The sequence below is a fragment of the Aegilops tauschii genome, chromosome 5 (genome assembly GCF_002575655.3).
Source record: "Aegilops tauschii subsp. strangulata cultivar AL8/78 chromosome 5, Aet v6.0, whole genome shotgun sequence".
In the NCBI taxonomy this organism is placed as follows: domain Eukaryota; kingdom Viridiplantae; phylum Streptophyta; class Magnoliopsida; order Poales; family Poaceae; genus Aegilops; species Aegilops tauschii.
This window is the reverse complement of record NC_053039.3, coordinates 60,790,265-60,813,684: the sequence shown is the minus strand read 5'-3', so window position 1 is coordinate 60,813,684 and position 23,420 is coordinate 60,790,265. Positions and strand designations below refer to the sequence as shown.

The 23,420-nt window shown below is 43.6% G+C and overlaps 2 long non-coding RNA genes across 3 annotated transcripts in view; one reads left to right on the top strand and one right to left on the bottom strand.

The window, feature by feature from the left end:
• Positions 1-604: 604 nt before the first annotated feature.
• Positions 605-23,420, top strand: part of LOC109775128 (uncharacterized) — a 40,019-nt gene continuing 17,203 nt past the window's right edge. Inside the window, exons 1-5 of one of the 2 annotated variants that reach the window (XR_012184104.1) lie at positions 611-888; positions 1,224-1,305; positions 1,396-1,602; positions 1,785-1,823; positions 1,915-1,990. This is a non-coding gene — a long non-coding RNA (uncharacterized lncRNA). Of the gene's footprint in view, positions 889-1,223; positions 1,603-1,784; positions 1,824-1,914; positions 1,991-23,420 lie in introns of both variants that reach the window. The other variant, XR_012184103.1, reaches the window with a different exon arrangement.
• On the bottom strand, positions 13,062-14,800 carry LOC109775126 (uncharacterized). The gene is made up of 2 exons (XR_005756215.3): positions 14,413-14,800; positions 13,062-14,326 (listed from the first exon to the last, which is right to left on the bottom strand). It is a non-coding gene; the product is annotated as an uncharacterized lncRNA (long non-coding RNA).

Below are 23,420 nucleotides of genomic sequence, written 5' to 3'. Positions count from 1 at the left end.
TGAAGTGAAGTGAGCTGAGTCCTATATATAGGGATGGGCCTTTAGTCCCGGTTGGCCTGGCCAACCGCAACTAAAGGCCTTCGGGGACCTTTAGTCCCGGTTGGCCAGGCCAACCGGGACTAAAGCCCCTCCCGTCCGCCAGCTGGATGGGCCTTTAGTCCCGGTTGGCCTGGCCAACCGCGACTAAAGGCCTTCGGGGACCTTTAGTCCCGGTTGGCCAGGCCAACCGGGACTAAAGCCCCTCCCGTCCGCCAGCTGTCTACCGAGCGCGCTGGGCCCAGATAGTTGGTCGCGGGTCTCCTCCCGAACCGCGACTAAAGACCCCTTTTGTCGCGGTTCGATTGTTTTGGGGACTAATGGGGGCGTATGGAAGCCTCTTTTTCTACCAGTGATACCCCACGCTACTACTATCAACTTAGTAGTAGCGTGGGTTTATATCCCGCGCTACTACTAATTAGCAGCAGCGCGGCCCATATACGCCTCGCTACTGCTAAGCTTCTATCTATAAGGTACTTCCTAGTAGTGACAGTTGCAGCTTGTCCCCTGCACCCTTCTCTGGTCCTAGATAAAACGGTCATCTTTCTTCAGACTCAAGTGGTTTTTTCCAGTTGAATAATGAGTGGTGGGTATATGTTGTATGTGATCCCGTTTTGTCGTTCCCCCGTTACTGCATTTTTAGAAGATTGCATACATGGTATTGATGTGTCGGTAAACACCTTTTAGATGAAAAGAAAGTGCCTTCTTTTATATAGTTGACCTGTCAATAGTTATGTTCATGAATGTAAGAGTTTTCTGAATTTTATCTTCTCATTTGCTGTTTTGACAGGAATCGCTACAACAACAATTAGAAGAAACTCTGTGTTGCAGATTCAGAACCAATTTCTATAGGTATGTACAAGCTGCTTTTATTCCCAATTTTCTTTCCTGTGCACTGCAGGTTTAGAACCAATTTCTCAAAAACGAATGAGTTCAAAAATATTATATAGTAGTGAACCAAAAGGACTAAGACATCATCAGTCAACCCTTGTTAAATTGTTAGATTGATGTTGCCTTGTTTGTATATTCTTGAGATATAGTGCAATGTTTGATAGTTTGACGTGTAATTGGGTTGATTTTGCTAAACTAAGCCTCTCTTAGTATATCTAGGATTATTACTAGAACATGTCGTTCCAAGTTGCATCAATGATCTTTCCATTCATGAATAGTATATATTTCTATGGCAGTGCACGCCGCAGTAGCAAGGACAGACGACATCAATGCTGGTCAGCAACTAAATCGACAAGCATCGATATTTTTATTAGGAAGGTAACACATCTTCCTATACTATATGTTTGTGTGATTCTGTTGCTTCTAAACCCAATCTATCTGATATGTTCATTACTGATCCTGAACAAGGAATAGACAGATTAGTTTCTAAAGCTTCTCTGTCGGGACGCATAGGCCAGAAGGACAGCTGGAGTCGCCGCCGTCGCTTATGGAGATCCACACCATTGCCCAGTTGTACAATAGCATGTGAAATCTTCTCCATTCAAGACTAAGTGCAAATGGTGAAATCTTTGCCAAATAAGAAGATATGAGGATCAGGCATATAGGCCCCATAAGGTAGCTATATAGTAATTCATGTGTAGTAGTGTGGATTATGGTCACAGTTTGTCTAGGACTGCAGATAGCCATGTCAATAAAAATGGATATTCTGCATATTTTTCTAAATTTTGAGTAAGGGCTTCATGTATAAGGTATGCAGTAGTTTTGACTTGGGGCACTGATCAATTCTTCACATGCAGGAACGTGGAGAGATGAATCTGGTGGATTGTAGCCGCAAGGTGAGTGGCTTGATCCTTAATTAATCCAGTTAAATTTCATGGATTATTGATTAGTTTTTTAGCAAGTAAAATTTTGTACATCTGATTGTAGGGATACTGTTGTAGTATGTGGGACAAAGAGTATGTCTGCACCTGATGGTGATCTGCCAAAGTTGGGTACTTTCTAGGTAAATTTGCTACATGGGAAGATTTCTCAATGGCAATAATATACCATGATAGTGATAATCATATACATCCTATGCTAAACAAGAGCAAGACAGAAAAGAATAAAAGATTCTCTCCAAAGTAATTACGGATTGTTTCCAGTGATTTTCAATTCCAAGTAATAAAGAATATAAGGTTACAATTCCTCACCTGAAAAAACAGATATTTGTAGTCATAGTAATTAGTAATGTCTTCTCCAATTGACCATACCCTTAAGCAGTTGATGAAAGTGGATATATCATCAAGAGCCTTGCAAGCAAATTTATCTACCACAGGAAACACACAATGAAGAGTCCGGCGATAGGGTTAGCTACACACTTTCTCGAAACAGAAAAGGTTAGGAGCGCACTTCGTAAAAAAAAAACTAGTGGAGCGAACACACTAGTATTATTATTTTTCTTTTCTTTTCGGTTTTTATTTACATTTTAATTTCTTTTTTTCTTTTGTGTAAATACAGATGCTAAAAATATAAAACATTCACACACATCAAAGAAATGTTCGTGGATATGCAAAACTTTCATGTGTGCGTCAAAAAAATTTATGCGTGTGTTAAAAATATCCATCGTGTTAAAAAAATCAACTCATATATTTAAAAAAATTCATGATGTACATTGTAAACTTGTTTATCATGCAGTAAAAATTATTCATAGTGTAATTCATACATGTTCATTGTGTAATATCAAAATATTCATCTTGCGTTAACACGTTTTATAGTTACATCATCATTAAGAATCATGGTGTTTTCCAAATTGTTCATAATGTATTTCAAAACCATTTAGCGTATATTTGAAAGTGTTCATCGTGTATAAAAAAATATTCAAATGTAATTAAAAAATATTCACCTTGTATTAGAAAATGTGCATGGCATATCTTTTAAATACATCATTACTAAAAAATCACTCTGCATTTGAAAATTAATCGTGTATTATATTGGGCTTGTGTGTGTATCATCAAATGCTTGTGTTTTTCCAAGAAAGAAATAGAAAAGGAAAAAATATTCATCATGTCTTTAAAACTAATAATCATGGTCTATCTAAAAAAATCAATGTATATCTTACAAAATGTTCAATGTATTTAGGAGATGTTCACCGTGTATTTAAAAATTGTCAGTGTGTATCTTAGAAAACATCAGCACATTTAAAAATTATTCACCATATATTGAGAAAAATATCTTACGTGTCTTTGAAAAATGTTCAACGTATGTTTAATAAATACTCATAGTATATTTGAGAAATATTCAACGTGTGTTTGACAAATGTTCACCGGTTCCGTGAGCAGGCAAGCTCGTCCGCTCCTATGTATTTTTCGTGCAAACAATATGATAAAAAGGCCGCCCCATGCATTTCTTTGTCCGACAATACATGCGACTGTTGTTCGACCGGGAGGCGAGAGAGAACTACAGAAAGAGGTGAACAAAAGTAATAAGTTTGTCAAACATGTATTGTTTTGAAGTGCATGTTCAAACCTACCGTCACAGGTTGTACCGTACTTTGGTGGATTCAAATGTACTCAGGCCCCGGTGCCAAAAAGAACACAGGATTGGAATTGCACGCTAGTAATGTCTACACCTGAGCTTTGTTGGAGAAATCGTGTTGCAGGAATATGCAAGTCGTGGGGTGGCTGGCTAAAACAAATGACTGGTTAATGTGGGGTCCCTTACCGCCGGCTTGTGCATCCCATTTTGGCTGGAAAGCGGGCCGTTGGCACAGGTGGGTACATGACCCGCAATGCCGTGTTTCAAGAAACGTCGTTTGCTAGCACATGGGGCCAAACAGTACCCTACACGGTCGAAATAAGTATACAATTCGGACGGTGGCCCATATCCCGACGCGAACAAGTGCCCGCTGATTCCAGTTTTTTTGTTTTTACAAGAATTCGATATTTCATAATTAACACTGAAATTATTTGGTCTTATCGGTTTTTCTCTATTCGGTCTTCGGTTTCTATGGGATGGTGTTCGGTCCCGACCAAATAGACCAAATGTCATACTACAACTAAAATTCATGTACATTACAGTACATATGTATGCAAACAAAATTGAGATAATGGGTATGTGTAATAGGTATATGCGTTGCCCCCAGAGGCCCCCACGTCGCCCCCCGCTCGGGCGACTCGGGTGGCTCTCCAACCCTAGACGCCGCCGGGGCCTAGCCAATCTTCCTCCCCTCCTCCCGCCGCCGCCGGAGGACGCCGCCGGCTTGCGCCCGGAGGCCGACGGCGGTGGCGGGGGCTCTTCCTCCCTCCCGCGTCTCAGGGGTGGCGGGGCCCCAACATGCGTGGAGGTGCGGCCGATCTAGAAGCGACGACGTTGGCTCCGACGGCGGCGGCGGTCGGCCTTGCCTCGGGCCACGGGCGGCGGCTGGCCTGGATCGGGTGGCGGCGCGATGTGGTCTTCGGCGGCATGTCATCTGGCTTTAGATCGGCGGCGGCGTCGAGGGCCTGGTGGGCTGCTTGATGGCACCCATGGCAGATCTGATCTGGCCGGTGTAGCCAGTGGTGGTGGTCATCTTCTTCGTCGGCGGTGGCCGGCCAGAAGCTTGGTGATCGGATCTCGAGATCCATCATCTAGTCCCGGCTGCGAGTTGGGGAGACATGGTTGCCGGTGAAAACCGAGCCGACGGCAGGCGATGGCGGCGTTCTACGCCGTTACCTTGATGAAGGCATCGTCGTGTAACTACTGTCGACCCACTCATGCTGCTCCGGGGAAAACCCTAGGATCTGGTGTTTCAGATTGGACGATGGCGGCACTGCGGTGTCGTTTCTCTCTTGGGAGCATCGTTTGTGGAGCAGCGCTGGAAGCCAGAGGCAGGAGGTGGAGCGGCTTCGTCTTGCACGGAGCTTCAGTGGAGATGTCAAGTCATGCCTGACCGACAGGTGCTACGCTTTGTCATGCCTGGTCGGCAGGTGCTACGCACGACAGATCTTCCAAGGACTTCAAGCTGTGTCGGCTGGTGGTACTTGGCAGCATGGCGCTGAGGTGTATCAGTGGCGACCGCGACGTGCTCAGCTGTTTGCGCGCAGGGAGGAGGTGCCGTTGGGCGCCGTGGTGGCGTCGACGATAGCTACACCGAGCAAGGTTGATGCATCAGTACAGTTCTGAAGATGGAGCGGTGGCAGTTCGCTGCGGCGGCCTCTGAGAGCACGCCGGACCAGTGTGTGCCCCAGACCCCGCAAGTGGCTAGGTTGGGGTCTCAGGTCTTAGATGTTAGGCTTGGCTATGATGTCTGTTTGGTATTAGGCCCAGGCTATCTGCACCCCTTCATCAATTGGATAGGTGTAGTGACATTTGTTGCTTAGACGGCGGATTTAGTCTTACTGTTGTATGACTTTGTAAGGTCTTGTGAGAATAATTAATAAAGTGGCCTTATGCATTGCCCAGATGCAGAGGCCGGGGGTCATCCTCCTTTTTAAAAAACAAAAAGTAATAGGTGTATGCAACCAAAATTTTAGAGTTGAAACAACGTGTGTGTAGTAGGTGTACTAGCCAAACCCGTGCGGCGTGCCGCCGCACCTCGTTTGTACACAATGATATATGTTGTTGCATACCATATAAAAATTATTATTTTTTTATCTAAAGGAAAGTGGTTTATACGTTCAGAGTACTATGTATTATTTGATGTGGTGAAAATTGAAGGCGGTAAAATTTTGAATGACTCAGTTGATCAATTGAATAATTAGAAGTAACATTGATGTTAAGAGTTTGTGGCTCTCCTACCCTTCTAGACAAAGGGACACATAAAAGAGTAGATCCATATATGTATCGTATATACATGTCAAGCTAGGCTATATCCTTTTACTGTTTTTTAGGTACAATTCATTTTTTTTCCATGTGTTAAGCTAGGCAACGTGGTACTAAAAGGGAGTTTTTTGTGTCATTAAGCAAGGGGTAATTGGACCAACAACGATTATATGAATGCAGGCAAATCACATCATGATTTATTTACATTCATGGATGAACTAATGGTCTTGGATAAGCAAATCAGCTGCATGTTTCAGTCAGAGCTTACCCATTACAAATATTAGTTCAGGAGAATACAAAACAGAGTAAAGACCCTAGCCGGTTTCTAATCAAAACACAGCCTACCCCCGTCGAAGTACTTTGACTCCACAGTAACGGCTGTAAATACAAAAATAAAAATTAATGTACCAATGGTATTTTTATAAATAGCGATAAAACAATGGTAAAGTCAGAGTTCCACAGGAGTCTAGTGGCATTGTCATAAACTACTCATTTGCTCTTAAAAAATAGACACATTATTTCTTTTCATACAGAAATTAGTTGCCCTGCCTACACATACTAAGTGTATGCAGCTGCATATATATACAGAGAATACACATATAGCACATGACCATGACTATTGCAGGTCCTGAACATACACTTGCTCTGACAAAAACATACTGAACGAGATACACAAAGGTCAGGTAGAAGAGACATCTATGATAGACGTTGTAGATCGGTTAGGCTAGGATTCCGGCAACAGTAGTGATAGGTATTACCTTTTTCTTGGCCTGAGGAGCTCTCGCCGTTGGCCATGGTGGATGGCTACGGCGGTGATGGCAGAGAGTGCGTGAGTGGCGGCGGTGGAGTTTCCCATCGCTTCAGTGCCTCCCTCTGGATCGGATAGGGTTAGGAGTGGGGAACAGTGGCGGTGACGAACCTCGTACCCAGTGCCCCTGGTCCCCACCTCCTCTTTATAGCACTGCGCGACAGGGGCCCACCAGCCTTGCTTGGGCTGGACGCCCCCGATCAGGGCGTGGGTCAAGGGCCCAATGAGCCGTTGGGCCCATTGGTGGAGAGATCAATCTAACATTCTCCCCCTTGGTCTCATCATATACTTTTGAACTTTATACTTTGAAATAACTCTTTTCAAAGTACTCGTTCCATCACAGATTTGCATGTAGAGCATGTCTCATCATCACGGTTCATTCCCGATAGAATCAACACCTACAACACACTCTTCTGTTTTGAAACAGAATCTTTAACCTTGGGCCCTTTTATTGTCCGGAAATCTTAGACTATACCATAAAACCCATGTCGACCGTGTGTTCTCTGAACACACTCGGCGGTAAGCCTTTAATAAGCAGATCTGCAAATACTTGTCTATTGCTTTTATGCTTCAAGCATTTCTACATAATTCCGGACTTTCTCCTTTACAACGCATAACTCTGTGTCAGTGTGTTTGGCATCAACACTTGACTCGTTGTCATAGGAGCGAAAAACTTAAAATGGTTATCGCTATTGTCAACCATTATTAACTCCGGGTACATGTCTCCTTAACCTTTTTGCCTGTCCCTCAGCCTCATATCAAGCTATAAAATATCTTTGCATCACATTGGTGATAATTGTTTCATTCTTTGGAGCTTTTCCACACAAAAACCTCTAAGTATGAAAGTTAGCGACAATTGTGGATTTCGCTATACATTTCACATGTCCTGTCTTTGTACTCACAATCTTTTGAGAGCACTTATTTCTTTCAGCATGAGGCTGATATCTTTGACTCCATTCCAGTGATCTATATATGTACTGGACATTGCCAAAACAACCCGGATACGTGAATTGTGTCAGGGTAATATATTGAGCTTCCAACAGCTGAAGCATATGGTACCATATCCGTTTTCAATCTTTTCTCATCAACTTTTGGAACACCATAGTTTCCAGTTCCATTACCCTTGACTATAAGAACAGGTGTAGGTTTTCTCGCATGCATACTTTAGAGACCTTTCTAAGCATTTCCATGCGACATTACTAATACCCCTTTTATTATTTTCTTGGTGAATCTCGATAATTATAACGAGAGACACTCTACCGAGAACATTCTTTTGAACTTTGAGAACAAGAACTTCTTTTCTTCTCCTGCAGTAGATTGACATGACCACTAGCAAGTAGGACGTCATCCACATGCACAGGATTATGAAATGAATTTCCCATTCTATAACTTTGCATGGATACAATTGTCCTCTCATTTTCTTTAACCCAAAACAACATTTGATTGCTTTAGTCCATAAAAGACTTCTTCAGGCAGTATCCCCTGTGTTCTTTACTTTCATCTGATGTAACTCAGATCATAATATCTTTCATCTGATGTAACTCAGATCATGATGTGCTACCAACACTTATTGTAATCTATTCATTCTCTTTTCACAAAATCTTTCGATTTAAGTCACGCTTTACACCTTTACATATTTCCTTTGGAGTCACATTGAACTTGTAGACCCTTTACAGCCTACTGTTTTGACTCCATTGGAAATTACTTATGAGTCCCAAACATCGTCGGGATTCACAAATTTTAGTTCATCTCACATAGTCCCTTTATCATTTAGACAAAACAGACACTACTCAAAACTCGATTGACCGCTTTAAACGAGGTGGAATCAACCTCCATTAACATAGACTTTATGGTAATAAGGAGTATCTGATTTTCTCATTCCTCGAGACCATCTGTGTCTCGGGTACTGGCACTTCTTTCATATGGGGTTGTTGTTGCTCTGTCATTGCCAAGAGGCAAATTAATTGTATACTCTTTCATTTCCAAGAGGCAATAGTTTTTACAGGGACCTTTATCACAAGATCCATGTTTAATCATTCCTCCTTTATAGAGCTAACAACGGGTGTTGTATAGGTCATACAACATGCTCCCTAGATACAATCTTTTTGAGTCTTAGGTATCTTCATACCATGCTCCCCAGATTACACCATCTTCACTAAGAATGGCGTATCTTTAAGATTATTATTTGGGTTTATTCTGTTAAAACATTCTTCTTTATGGCACTTTAAGCACCGTCTTAGTATTCCTTAGTCTGCTTTCTTCTAGGAATACAACTATTTCTTTTCTTTAGGGGTATTATTATGATCGTCGTACTCCCCCAGACGATCACATTCTTCATTAATGGATATCTCATATTTCTTTCTCCCCCTCGAAATGTGGCAAGAACTTTTCTGCCACAATTTCGAAAAACCATTCACAACTCTTGTGAATTGAGGAAACTTTGAGTATCTACTTCATTTATCTGATTACTTCATATATAATGAAGTTATTTGTTAACTGGTATGGGAGTACTTTTTCCTTATTCCATTTCAGAAACTCAACAAAGTTCTTTCTCATTAGTACTTTTGCAAGTCACACTTGCATATCATTCTTATCTTTAGGTTCGTCTGTAACTTTTGTTCTCTTCGAATTTATTGAGTGCTTAATGACCGTTACACATAACATGTACGGTCGATACTAGGAAGGCATAATAGCTACTCCATACTTTTCTCCCAGAGTGGGACATATTAAAAGCACATGAGTCACCATGTCTTTCTCCTGTCATACAGGATAAGTCTGAGAAAATTTCTGCCGCCATACGGGTTATGCTGGGATTTTCCCAGACTTTTCCTGCCATGCGGGTTTTATCATAAACATCTTTTCCCGCCATGCGGGTAATTCCCTGTACGGGACATAAATGCCAGAATTGGCTCTTTTGACTGCATATTCAATCATCAAATTTAGGAATAAATCCGAATGCTCTTTGACACACATGCTTGATCCGACGTTGGTCAAATTAAACACGCATGTTGCTTGTTTCAACTCAAATCATGTTGACTGAATAATCTTCTTCATAGAGAGTACATGAAAGACATTCGTCAACCAAGACTCTCAATGATCTATCTCTTTTCTTTTGAAGCCATTCTTTAGAGAGAACATACTCCCTCATGTTATGACCTTTCTTGGTCATCTTTCGGGTCACAAGTACCCAGCCATTCGCTTTCACAAATGGAAGCATGGAAAACTTTTAGTCTGAGAAAACTTAGCCAATAATCAACAATAATGAGCATAAAAATAACCCTACATTGGTCCGGTCAAAAAAAATGCACATTAGACTTTTGAAACTTTTTTTTATATTCTAAATCACCGTTGTGGCAGAATTAGAATAAAACACCACCTTTTTACATTAATTCCACATCACCATTGGGCAGAAATGAAAAAAAAACCGCATATAACTCATAAATAATCTGATGATAAAATTTCTATTAAGTAACTTTGCTAAGGAAATAATCATCATTATCAACTTTATTGCAGCGGAAAACTAGCAATATACATTTCTCAATCTTTATCAAATTCTCTGAAAATTGGTCATTGATACAAAATTTATCAGAGATTTAAACTTTTAACTATAAGACTCATTGAATTATAATATTGTCATCTTCAACGTTGGTCAGAAAATTACAATACCATAATTAAACTTTAATAAAATATCTTTTTACTGTCACAGCAGAAGCTATCTGAATCTGATTTCACCCACAAGTGAAAAAACTTCTCTCAAAAACCGTTCTTCCAATTAAATTTTCCTGTTGGTTCCAATTTAATTGGAGGATAAAACTTTTATTTCTTTGTAAAAGAGCACTATTAATTATTTACGCAGCGGAAAAACATGAATAAAAATTCATGTACTTTTTATTTTCTTTGTAAAAGTCATGAACATTTCTTTTGCTGAAAATTTTCTATTTTCATTTTCAGAAACTTTTCCTGTTTACTTTTTTATTTTCTGAACAAAAAATTTCGTTGATTTTTTTTGCACAAAAAAACTATTTAAAATCTGCCCAAAATCTGGACAAATAACAAAAATAAAATAAAACCGGCAGCCCAGCGCGCGCGGCTGGGCTTCCTTCTCTTTCGGCCCAAAGGCCTGGCGCGACCGCGCGCCTCCTTGGCCTGGTCTGCAGGCTCTCAGCCCAGCAGTCTTTCGGCCATAAGGCCCGGCGCGGGGCGCGGCTCTCTGGCCTGTCTGCCGTCCAAAAGCCCAAGCCACTTTTAGCCTACTGGCCTGTCTGCGCTAGGGTTTCATCATTGACCGTCGATCAGGATCGGACGGCCCAGCGCCGATTTCGCTGGAAGAAAACTGGGAGGGTTCCTCACGATCGAAACCTAGCGCCCCCATTCATCTCGTTCGACCCTTCTGCCTCTCTCTTGATCTCTGGCTCACGTCGCCAGAGACGGCGACTACCCGGCCGCCGGCAGCGGTTGCCACCGCGCCACCGTGCCGTGCGCGCCTCTGTCTCCTTCCCCCCATTCGCTTTCCACCCACCGCACCTCTCTCGCCCGCAACGCCCGGATCCGGCTCCTCAAGCCACGCCGGCGCGGCGAGCCAGGGCGGAGCGGCGAGCTGGGGCAGCGCGGCGAGCTGTGGCCGGTCCCCTGCGAGCCATCCACTTCCCCCTCCCCACTTCGATTCTGCGAGAGAGGAGAAAACAGAGAGAATCGGCGGGGCTACCCCATTCCTTTTCAGCGAGAGTAAGGGTGCGCGGCCAGATCGCGCCGTGGCCATCCTCCTCGCCGGTCGCGCGTCCTCCCTCAGCGGTGAGCGCGCCGCCGTCGAGGGACTTGGCCGCGGTGCTGGCCCTTTTTTTTGTCTTTTACTTTTCTTTTCCGGCAAGCAGTTGAGCTAGCTCCGGTGGTTCTTCGTCCAACGCCTCGGCTTGCCGATGCGCGTCCGGATCGAGAGGAACGGCGCGGCCTTCCGGCGGCGCACTTTTCTTGCCCTTCTTTTTCCCCTCTTTTTCATTTTGGGGTTAGGGTTCTTGGGGGGAGGGGATTTCCTTTTCTTTTCTGTACCGAAAATCCTAAACCAATCTCTGGCTGATACCATTGATAGACGTTGTAGATCGGTTAGGCTAGGATTCCGGCAACAGTAGTGATAGGTATTACCTTTTTCTTGGCCTGAGGAGCTCCCGCCGTTGGCCATGGTGGATGGCTACGGCGGTGATGGCAGAGAGTGCGTGAGTGGCGGCGGTGGAGCTTCCCATCGCTTCAGTGCCTCCCTCTGGATCGGATAGGGTTAGGAGTGGGGAACAGTGGAGCTGACGAACCTCGTACCCAGTGCCCCTGGTCCCCACCTCCTCTTTATAGCACTGCGCGATAGGGGCCCACAAGCCTTGCTTGGGCTGGACGCCCCCGATCAGGGCGTGGGTCAAGGGCCCAATGAGCCGTTGGGCCCGTTGGTGGAGAGATCAATCTAACAATCTAGACATCTGAGTTACAGGCTACTTAAGCTAGTGGGCTCCAAATAACAGGTGGATCATGGGTAATTCGATGCATGCCTTAGCAATATCGTTTTAGAAATACCATGTACAGTGGATACAAACACAAACATTTAACTGGCCAAATGATGAGATGAAGAAACAAAACAGAATATTCTCTGCAAGATAAGCTGTACAACACGCAAGTTCATCAGCCAAACTATATTTAGAAATATGCCCACCAAGGGAAATTACTTGGCAACAAACTATAAACATTAATCCTAGAACTGTCGTTTTGATCACACAACTAAAATCTCAGTAACTGAAGTGGAAACTACAGGGAAACATCAACATATAAGCTAATAACAACAACGTCAAGAGAATATTAATATGGGTTAGTACTGCAACCATGGATGCATAATGCCGAGATGGAGTTGACAAATTGGTGGCCCAGAGTGGTGTTCTATGGCGGCAGACCGAGTTGTATGTCGACAAGAGAGGAGAAGCACCAAAGGCACTCGAATAAAAATCAAAACACAAAAACGACAAATGGCACTGGGAGTTTGGAGCCCGTCCATCTGATTTAAATGATGGGAAAGAGTAATGATTTTGTCCGCTTGTGGATTTGAAAAGTTCAGTTAACTGCTGAATAAGTGATTTAAGCTTATCCAACTTCCTTAGTTCTGAAAAATGAACAACCCCCTCCCATAATATAATTTTATAGTTCATATTTATGCAGATATTGCCCAAATGCTCCCTCTTGTGAGTTTAATAGTAGTTTAGGATAAAATCCAAGATCCTACACCACTCACTAAAGTTAAGCGTCGCAAGGCCTCAAAGATCCTGCTGATTTTGATAATGATGCTTCCTAGACAGAAGAAATGGAAACCCAGGACAAAGATTAGATACATCCAGGACCAATTGTGCTGATCAAAAAGGCAAAAGAAATGGGAACCCACTTCCGCGCCTATACCCATCAAGGACCGCCGAGATGGGTATAGGCGCCGACCGCCAAGATGGGTATAGGCACAGGAGTGAGCTCGAGAGGCACGATAGGTATAGCTCGTTTTGCAGCTTAGTTCCAACTGATATAAAAAAAAGTTAGTTCCAACTCTTACCGCTGGACTGCTCTCTGCTATCTACCTCAAACTGTATCTATACTCCAGAAGCAGCAAGCGAGGTCGAAGGCCATAAAGGAAATAAGTTTTTGGAAAGCGGAAGTATATTCTTAGGAAGATAGTTTGCATTGCTGAATCATTGTTAAAATGAAAATTTACATCCAGTCAACAATTAACCATCAGAATAAAGAGTTAAGTGCTTAAATTAAACACCTAATCAGTAGAGATGATGTAAGCAAATGAAATTTATAAAATTATTAGAAGGTCCAAGCCTCCAAGCAGAGTTAATTGGATGGCCAAAAACTTGGTCGGAAAATCCCGCCTTGAGTTCCAGCCAGCATACCCTGTCAAAAACAATATCAATATGAATGATGTGGAGATTCGTACTGATAAGTTTTGCAAAGGACACAGACACACATTGCCTAAATCTTAATAATCACAAACTCTATCACAAAAAGGGAGAATTGGAGAACAAATCATGTAATAAGTTCATCCACCACAATTGAGCAGCCACAAACTGAGCAAGCCTAAATCGGTTCACGGTTCAGTATGTTACTTCTGCCTTTTTTGCGAAACAGTATGTTACTTCGAACTCATGGCAGTACTGTTGTCCAAAATTCAGAGCATATTTTATCCCAAATCTCCCTAACCAGAAAATCTCAAGAAACTTCAGAACAGTCTGTGGTGAGGCTTGAACTCACATGATGTGTTCAAACCTCAAACGCATCCCGTCTTTGTATTGTACGGGAGAGAGATATGAGCTAGCAGCACAAGAACATCTGGCTGAGAGGGAAGGAGGACGGCAGACCGCTGCCGGGGCTTCTGGCGGAGGCAGTGGCGAGGACAGAGACGGGGATTGGGTACATGCGCTCGATTAGGCCGTCCGGAGAGCGAAAGGGCGCTGCACGCGCACTAGTGAAACGCCGGCTCGTGCATGGCTCCCGCGGCCACGACCAAAGAGCACTCGCGGCCAAAAGCGCCGCCGGCAGGTCTTCGAAGAGCGGCGGGAGGAGGTACGGATACAGCGCGGCCGTCATCATGTACCACTCTTGCTGCCGCTGGAGCTCCCAGAGCTGCGGCCGACCCGCGCCCGCTCCTCCGCTCGGCTACCCCCTCTACTTCCCCACCAGATGGCGTGTGGTGGCAGCCGGATCGAGCACGAATTCTCCCCAATGCCCCATCGCCTGCAGCCGCCTCGTCCCCCAACACGGATCAGAATAATAATTTTCTACAGATGAGGGACGGGGCAAGGGGAATCGTGTGTGCTTACAGATGAACTGCGGCTCACAGGGATGGATCTCGACGATGGCCTGCCCCGTGGCCACCACAAACAGGATGAAATGCCCACGATGCTCCAATCCAAGGCTACTTCTCTCCCGGCGTTCCTATCAGGCTCCGTCAAAACCGATGCAAGGACCCAATCAAAACCTCAAGGCCGCCATGGGAAGAGCCACATCAGTCCTCCTCGATGGCTTGGAAGTGGAAGAGGACGCCGGCGGCCGGGAAGGCGCTAAGCCGGCGCTGCAGGACTCAATCGTTCTTCTGTGGCTCACGGTGTCGGTAACCATCCCCGCCGCGTCTGTGGCGCAGCTTGGCCATGGGGAGAGGAGATGTAGGGAAGGGCTGCGGCAGGAGGGGAGGCATGAGCTAGGTGGTGCGGGTGGGAGGGAAGGGAGGAGGCGAGTCACTTTTTATAGTCATACACGGCGGTGCGGCGGTGGCGCTGGATCGGACTCGAGCCTTCTAGCGAGAGCCTGAGAGAGACAAATCTAGAGGTTGCTGGACCAACAGGCAGCAGCGGCAGGCATGCAAACCGATGACAAAAAGAAAGCGACACAACGAACGACCAACAGCGGCAAGAACCCGAAAGCGAGCCACCGATTGGGCAACAGCGGCAGAGGCAGAAACCAATAACCAATTGAAATACAGAGAAGCTTCCAAGCAGAAAAGCGTGTCAGGGCACAACACCACATGAACCTGCCCCACATGCAGTACCAAATTACTAAATACACCAACACGATGGCCACACCCGTTGAAGAAATTTGAATGAAATAAGTGAATGCACCACTCATTTCTACACCGCCGTATACCAAAATAATACCACGCGCCATAACCACAACTCACTATGTGTCACTTTCATCCAAGTGGTTTAATCTCATGGCGAAAACCTTGCCTGGAATAGAGGCTTGGGTATTCAACCGAATTGTGTCATAAACATCAAGAGATAACCACGGATTGTGCTAGTTGTCCCATATACTTTCAGAGAATTGTGGTAATTCAATCTATCTAGTTTATGTGGTCATCCAGATAAGAAGCCCGATCCGGTCAAATTTCAATTTAGATGGACGCTGATAAGTGCCACACGTGTGGGCATTAGGGGTCTGCTCACACATTTTGTGTGGTGTATAAGAAGAACAGCCCACACACCTACGTGTGGGCAAAACAAGTAATGTCCACACACCTCTTTTTTTCCTCCCGGTCCCTCTCACACGCGTGCGTGCGTGCGAAATAGATAACGCCCACACGCCCCGTACGTCAGGCCTCGTACCTCGTGGTCCCGCACGCCCCGCTTGACAGTCACCGCGCGTCCCGCAGTTGCCATGCACTAGTAGAAAACAGGGCTTAGGTCACAGGGCAGTTTTCACATTAGCCCCGGTTCAGTCACGAACCGGGACTAATGTGAGCATTGGTCCCGGTTCGTGCGGCCAGGGGCCTGCCGGGCCTCGTGGGGGCATTGGTCCGGTTGGTGGGACAAACCAGGACCAATGGGCCACGCTCCTGGCCCACCACCTTTTAGTCCCGGTTCATACCACAAACCGGGACTAAAGGGCTGGTCCTAGTTGCGGCCAGTGTTTAGTCCCACCTCGCCAACCGAAGGGCGCTCACACCAGTTTATAAGCCCGTCCCTCTATGCCTTGTTGAGCTTCTCTTAAAGTGAAAATAGATGCCCTTATACAGGGAATTTCACCTAAATTCACAGTAAATTGAAATTTACTGTGAATTTAGGTTTAATTTTCTCTATAAGCGCATCTATGTTCATTTTTTTATATTTATAAAATAAATAAACCTTAATAAAATAAACTATAGTAACTACAATAAATAAACCTTAATAAATTAAGTAAAAATAGCAGCAGTAAAATAAATAAAAATAGCAGCAGTAAAATAAATAAAAATAAAATGATTAAAGTAAAATACATAAGTAATTAGAAATAAAATAAATAAGTTTTTTGTTGTAAGTAGAAACAAAACAAAACAAATAAAGCAAAAGAGAAAAAAAACACGTCCCTCTCTGCCTTGTTGAGCTCCTCTCAAAATGAAAATAGATGCCCTTATACAGGGAATTTGGCCTAAATTCACAGTGAGTTTCTCTGAAATTCATAGAAATTTATTATGAATTTAGGTTGAATTTTCTCTATAAGCGCATCTATGCTCATTTTTTTATGTTGGGGTTGGCGATCTTTACAGACTTTTTGTGTGTTGAATATACACCATTCAAAATCAGTCTCTGCTTTGAATGATGCATTTTGAACACACAAAAAGTCAGGAGTTCAAATAAGTTTTAAAAAATGAAATCCCTTTGTAACAGACGAGTTTTCGGATGAAATCCTGATACTTTGAAAGAGATTGTCCGTTTTGTACACAAAGTGCATCCAGTTTTTGCCGTAACCCTCTCAACTTTCTTGCACATGCTATGTGGATGAAATGATGATACCATGCCAACTTTCAACCTTTTCAGGGTTCATTTGAAATGCTTTTCAATTTTAGGGTCTTATAGCTCAAAATAATTAGTAAATGCATGAAATATAACAAATGAAGTCAGAAAGGATTGAAAAATGATGATGTTGCTTTGAATGATGCATTTTGAACACACAAAAAGTCAGGAGTTCAAATAAGTTTAAAAAAATGAAATCCCTTTGTAACAGACGAGTTTCCGGATGAAATCCTGATACTTTGAAAGAGATTGTCCTTTTTGTACACGAAGTGCATCCAGTTTTTGCCGTAACCCTCTCAACTTTCTTGCACATGCTATGTGGATGAAATGATGATATCATGCCAACTTTCAACCTTTTCAGAGTTCATTTGAAATGCTTTTCAATTTTAGGGTCTTATAGCTCAAAATAATTAGTAAATGCATGAAAAATAACAAATGAAGTCAGAAAGGATTGAAAAATGATGATGTGGCTTTGAATGGTGCATTTTGAACACACAAAAAATCAGGAGTTCAAATAAGTTTTAAAAATGAAATCCCTTTGTAACAGACGAGTTTTCGTATAAAATTTAAACTATTCAAATTTGGAAACTAATGGAGTAACAGAAAGTTTATAATTATTCTGAGCTAAAAGCAAAAAGAATAAAAAAATAAAGCAAAAATCAAAAGAAAATAAATAATTCAAAAAACAAAAAAAATACTGGAAAAAATAAAAAAATGCCGCCTAATGGGCCACACGGCCTGCATACGACTAGAAACCCATCTGCACATGGGCCAGGATGCAGACCCACAGACCCAATAAGCCCAACATGGCAGTGACAAAGGTAGGCATGTAATGCCTGCATATTAGAGAGGAGCTCAGCACCTGAGCTGCAACGCAACTTATAAACAGGTGCTGAGCTCTCTCAGCTAGCGAGGTGGGACTAAACTTCCCACCGCACCGCGCCAGCACATTAGTCCCGGTTGGTGCCTCCAACCGGAACCAATGCTCCCCTTTGGTCCCGGTTGGTGCCACCAACTGGGACCAAAGCCCTCTGCTTCCCGCCCTTTGGGCTGGTGAAAAGAGGCCTTTGGTCCCGGTTGGTGCCACCAACCGGGACTAAAGGGTGGTCATTGGTTCCGGTTTGTGCGTTGAACCGGGACCAAAACCTTTGCTATATAAGCCAGCACTTAGGAAATTTTCAGATTTCCATCGCCAGTTTCCCCCCGCCCGACGACGCCGCGAGCTCGATCTACACCGCCAGGCTGCCCCGCCGCCGTCGCCGTCGCCCGTGCCCCCGAGCCCACGCCATCGCCCGTCGCCGTCGTCCTCCCCCCCCCCCCCCCGCCGCCGCCGTCGCCGTCGGCCTCCGCCGCGCGCCCCCGAGCCGTCGCCCATACGTCACCGTCGCCCTCCGCCCCCGGCCCGCCGCGGTCGCCGTCGCCCTCCGCCACCCACGCCGTCGCCCTCCGTCACCCGATGTGAGCCGCTGCCACGCCACGGCTCTGTTTTTTCATATAATTTGTATTATTTTTTTGTTCATTGCATTTTTTCATATATATAATGTATATATATATGTATGTGGTAGCTATATGATGAATGGATGTGGCTATGTATGTATGAATATAATGTTCATACAATTTTTTTGTTTATATAGGTTTTTTTCATATATGTATTAATTTTTTATTGAGGTTAATTATTAGTACATATCGATTTGAGGTTAGTGCTTAGTAGTTGAACTAGCTAGTTGATTTAATAAAACTATTTTATTAAATTTTACTATATATAGAAGTAGTTTATTTTTAGTAAGAATTAATTTATTTTATATATTTGTAGTAAGTGCTTAGTAGTTGAACTAGTTGATTAATTAATAGAACTATTTTATTAAATTTTACTATATATAGAAGTAGTTTATTTTTAGTAAGAACTACTTTATTTTATTTATTTATAGTAAGTGCTTAGTAGTTGAACTAGTTGATTAATTAATAAAACTACTTTATTTTATTTATAGTAAGTGCTTAATTAGTAGTTGAACTAGTTGATTTAACAAAACTAGTTTATTTTACTATAGAAGTAGTTTATTTTTAGCAAGGAAATTAATAGAACTATTTTGTTTTTTTAGTTAAAGCAATTATTCCCGCATCGACGTCGACGATGCCTAACCCGCATCCTCGTCGTCGACTCGGCGGAGGAGGCCGGCTTGATCAGAGGGGCCATGTCCGGGACTGGGCTCCGCCGGGCTGGTTTTGGGAGGTGCTACCTTCCGGTGGGCGTACGTTGGTGAGGAACCAGCCCGTCGTTGACCCGATCCTTGTTTGGTGGCGCTCGCGTGGCCAGTGACGGTGCCGAGGCTTCCGGACACCGCGGAGGTGGTACGTCACCATGTCAGCGAGGAGGACCAGCACGTCCGTCGCTACATGGTTGCGTTGGAGGGCAGGTTCGACAATACCTGGCAGGTTCTTGAGGGATCTCCCTGGAGCTATGATCCTGTGATGGTTCCGTCCCTTTGGGTGTCCACCGCCCGCGCCGATATCCGTCGAGCGCTACTGTTCTAGCTGTACCAGCGATGCTATATGTATGATAGTATTCGAGGTGTATTAGTGATAATATTCGACGATGTACGGACGCATGGAGATGATGTAGTTTTGCTTATAATTGAATGCATCCTAATTTGAATACTACTTTATTTTGTGATTTGATTTTGCTTATTGAATGCTCAAAGTGGAAAACTACTCCGATCCTACTTTGAATGCTAAAATTGGAGAGCACTATGATTAGTTGATAGCTTATAGGGTTTTTGTTTTCGCAGAAATCTAGGAGCCCCCGGCCCCTCCATCATCCCCGTCATCATCCCCGTCACCGCCCCCTCCGACATCGAGGTGAGACCAGCCAAATACTCTTTTAGAAAAATAATTAAACGATATTTTGGGTTGACTGTAAGTCTGTCGAGTCTCCACCATATATGAGAGGACGAAGAATCCCGACTGTTGTCATGGGGGTAGCTTCTCCTTCGTTCCCGTGTGCTAGACAATTTGATGTAATGCACTCGAGAACGAAAGGAGGAGCTACCATCACCGACGGTCGCAAATGTCAGAGAGGAATCAGTGAGGGAGAGTTCCACCATATATATATGAGAGGACGAAGAATCCCGACTGTTGTCGTGGGGGTCGCTTCTCCTTTGTTCCCGTGTGCTAGACATTTTGGTGTAATGCACACGGGGACAAAGGGAGGAGCGACCATCACCAACGGTCGAATGTATACACCACGTGAGCTGAGAGTTTTCAAGAAAAGACTCGACAAACCGATAGTCAACCCGTGATGAATAATAATGATCTAACTTAGGTTTTTTAGTACATATATTTAATTGTAGATGTTTAATATTTGAATTATGAACATAGGAAATGTCGTACTCGGACGACGAAAGTCTCCCGGGGGAGTGCGACTGGTGCCACGACGACCGAGGTCAGTGCGACAGGCCTCACCTGGACGAAGATCGACGCTTCAGTATTAAGCTGGAGGAGACCTTCGATGTTGAAACGGTACGCAACGACGACAAGTGTTATTTTTTCGTAATTAAGCACAACTTCAACTATTTCAACGTGTAGTTTTCATCTTTTACAATTCGGCTAGCTTATCCCATGCCATGCAAGACGCTACGTCTTGGAGAGGATGGGTTTTGAAGACCATGAAAGTATGGAAACAAAGAAAATTCACCTAATTAAGGACCCATCATGATATAGATTTTGAAGTAAAGTTGTATAATTCTGAGAGCGTAACCTATTTTGGTTGCAAAAATTGGGAAGCATTTTGCAAGATGTATGGTTTTGATGAGGGTATGCTTGTCACCATGGATCTTGGTGATCCTGACATCGAGCAAGACAATATGGATATTTGGATCCTTGTTGATACGCCTCCAATTCTACCGCTATGTGAGTTTCTGAAACATAGTTATTAGCTAATTTATATTGTTCATTTCAAAATAGTTGACAGCTTATTTTCATTGACAGCTTATTTTGATTGTTCAAACAATGTGCGGAACATGGTAGACAGAACCTACTACACCGATGGCTCTGAGTTAACTTATAAGGAGAAAACTCATCTGGTCGGATTTTGAACTGATATTGAGAATTACAATATCTACAATCAAACTCCTCAACATTATGGTCAATACGTGCCACTAGTGCACGTGTTGAACTATGGTAACTACTATGGAGATACCCTGGTAAGATTTCTTACTATTACGACATCCGTGCATATTTTGCATAGTTCTAAAACTATTACATCATTGCTAACTATGAAGTTATTACTATGTTTTTCAACAGATAATCCCAGAGGATTGTGTGCCTCATTTGATGTATCAGAATGGTAGGCTTGATGTTTTGAATATACAACCAGGTCATCCTACGAATCTCAACTGTCCATACCGGATTTATAAAAGAAGTGGAGACATGCAAATCAAAGAATGGAAAAAATGTATGGACAGTCGCAAGGAGGTTCTTGGAAGCAAAAGGAAGCGAAGCGCAAGAATTGGAGACAGGATGATCTCCATTCTCCATAATGGAGAGTCAGGGTCTATATTATTTTATGCTATTTTACCTTAAAGAGGGTATTTCGGTCCTACCTAATACTGATGATCATGTGCTAAGAACAATTAAGTAGGGTTGGTTCGATGACTGTGAGGATGATGATCATATGACTTGTTATTAATAATGAGTAGAAGTTGTATGATGATGATTAGTAGGACTTGTTATTATATATGATGATGCATGATGCGCGCATGAAGAGTTATTATATATCAGCGGGTGAAATGAATATGGATTGGATTGAAGTGAAGGCAACATGCATGTGGTGCGTGTCGAAAGTAGTACAATCCAAACTTGATCAAGTTAGGATTAGTATTACTTTCGACATGCACCACATGTTGCCTTCACTTCAATCTAAGCCATGTTTAGGCATAGCAGTACGTAGCGTTGGTAAACCAAGCACGGAGATATAAGAGAGGACACTTCTCTCTAATAGCTACCTAATAACAACCTAAATTAACCCCCCAAAACCCCCTAACCCCCCCCCCTTTCAAAAAAAAACAAAAACCCCAGCCCCCGAAATGCTGACGCGTGGATGCCTATTGGTCCCGGTTGGTGTCACCAACCGGGACCAAAGGCCCTCCGTCCTGGGCTGGCCGCAGCGGCCACGTGGAGGACCTTCTGTCCCGGTTCGTGTAAGAACCGGGACTAAAGGCCAAGGGCATTAGTAACGACCTTTTAGTCCCGGTTCACAAACCGGGACAGAAGGCCCCCACGAACCAGGACAATAGGCCCTTTTTCTACTAGTGATGGTCCAGACCCTCGTCCATGTTCGTTTAACTGTAGTTGCCATGTCACTGAACTTCGGTTGCCATGTCGGACAACTACAGTTGCCATGGTTGCTCAACTGCAGTTGCCATGTATGGTCTGGTCTACTGCAGTTGCCATGATTTTAAAATTTTAGGAGTTGCCACCCACTAACACTAGGCAGTTGCTATGTAGCACTATAAAAAGGCATGGCAAAAACACATGTTCGGGTAAAAGAAAGAGTTGCCGTGTGCTCACAAGCACGCTAGGGCAGTTGCCATGTAAAGAGAAAGAGTTGCCATCTGCTTACGTGCACGCTAGGGCAGTTGCCATGTACCATGCAAAAACATATGGCAACTCGGGTGAAAGAGAGTTGCCATCTGCTTACAAGCAAAGCTAGGGCAGCTGTCATGTACCCTGCAGAAACACATGGCAACTGCCAGCTTTGGGTGTGGGCGAGGAGACGGGCGTGTGGGCGAAGTGATAAACGCCCACACACCAGCCCCCTCTGCGTACGTGAAAACTGGTGTGTGGGCGAATTGCTAAACGCCCACATACCAGCCCCCCGTGTGGTGAAAAAGAACTTGTGGACGACCGGATGAATGCTCACACACCCAGCTTAGTCCTATGTGGCACACAAAAACTTCTAGAACGCACCAAGTTTCGTGCAAAATTGGTTGAACGAGGATCCATGCGTGTGGGCGAGTTGCCAGACGCCCATACATATGGGCGTTAGTGTTTTCGATTTAGATTGGTCTTTCAATTTTGACGACCGATTTTAGTTTGGTCTTTTATAGTTGGACCTTTATGGGTTTGGACTCAGTCTTTCCGGATTAATTCGACCTTCGGTCTTCAATTTTTATGTCCGGGCTTAGGTCCAATAGAAAAATCCAATCCTTAATAGAGGGCTGATAAAGTGATTAGGCGAGGATGGACGCTTCTATGAATTTTCGCATGGCTAAAGCTTTTGGAATCATATTAGCTTTGGCCTAAAAATACAGGGGTTCCTTCTTTTGAATGTTTAAATTGTTCTTGCGTTAACTGTAAAAAAAAATTCCTTGATGCAAGAAAAAATTGCAAATATCAAATCTGCAGCTTTTTTTGAGTAATATACAAAAACTGTTCTTGCTTGATAGAAGGAAAAATTGCAAGTATCAAATATGCAGCTTTTTTATAGTATAGTATATTCTAATCACGTAGTGGATTTTTTTTGTAGTATGAGTATAATCTAATCACACCCCGCAAAAAGAAATATAATG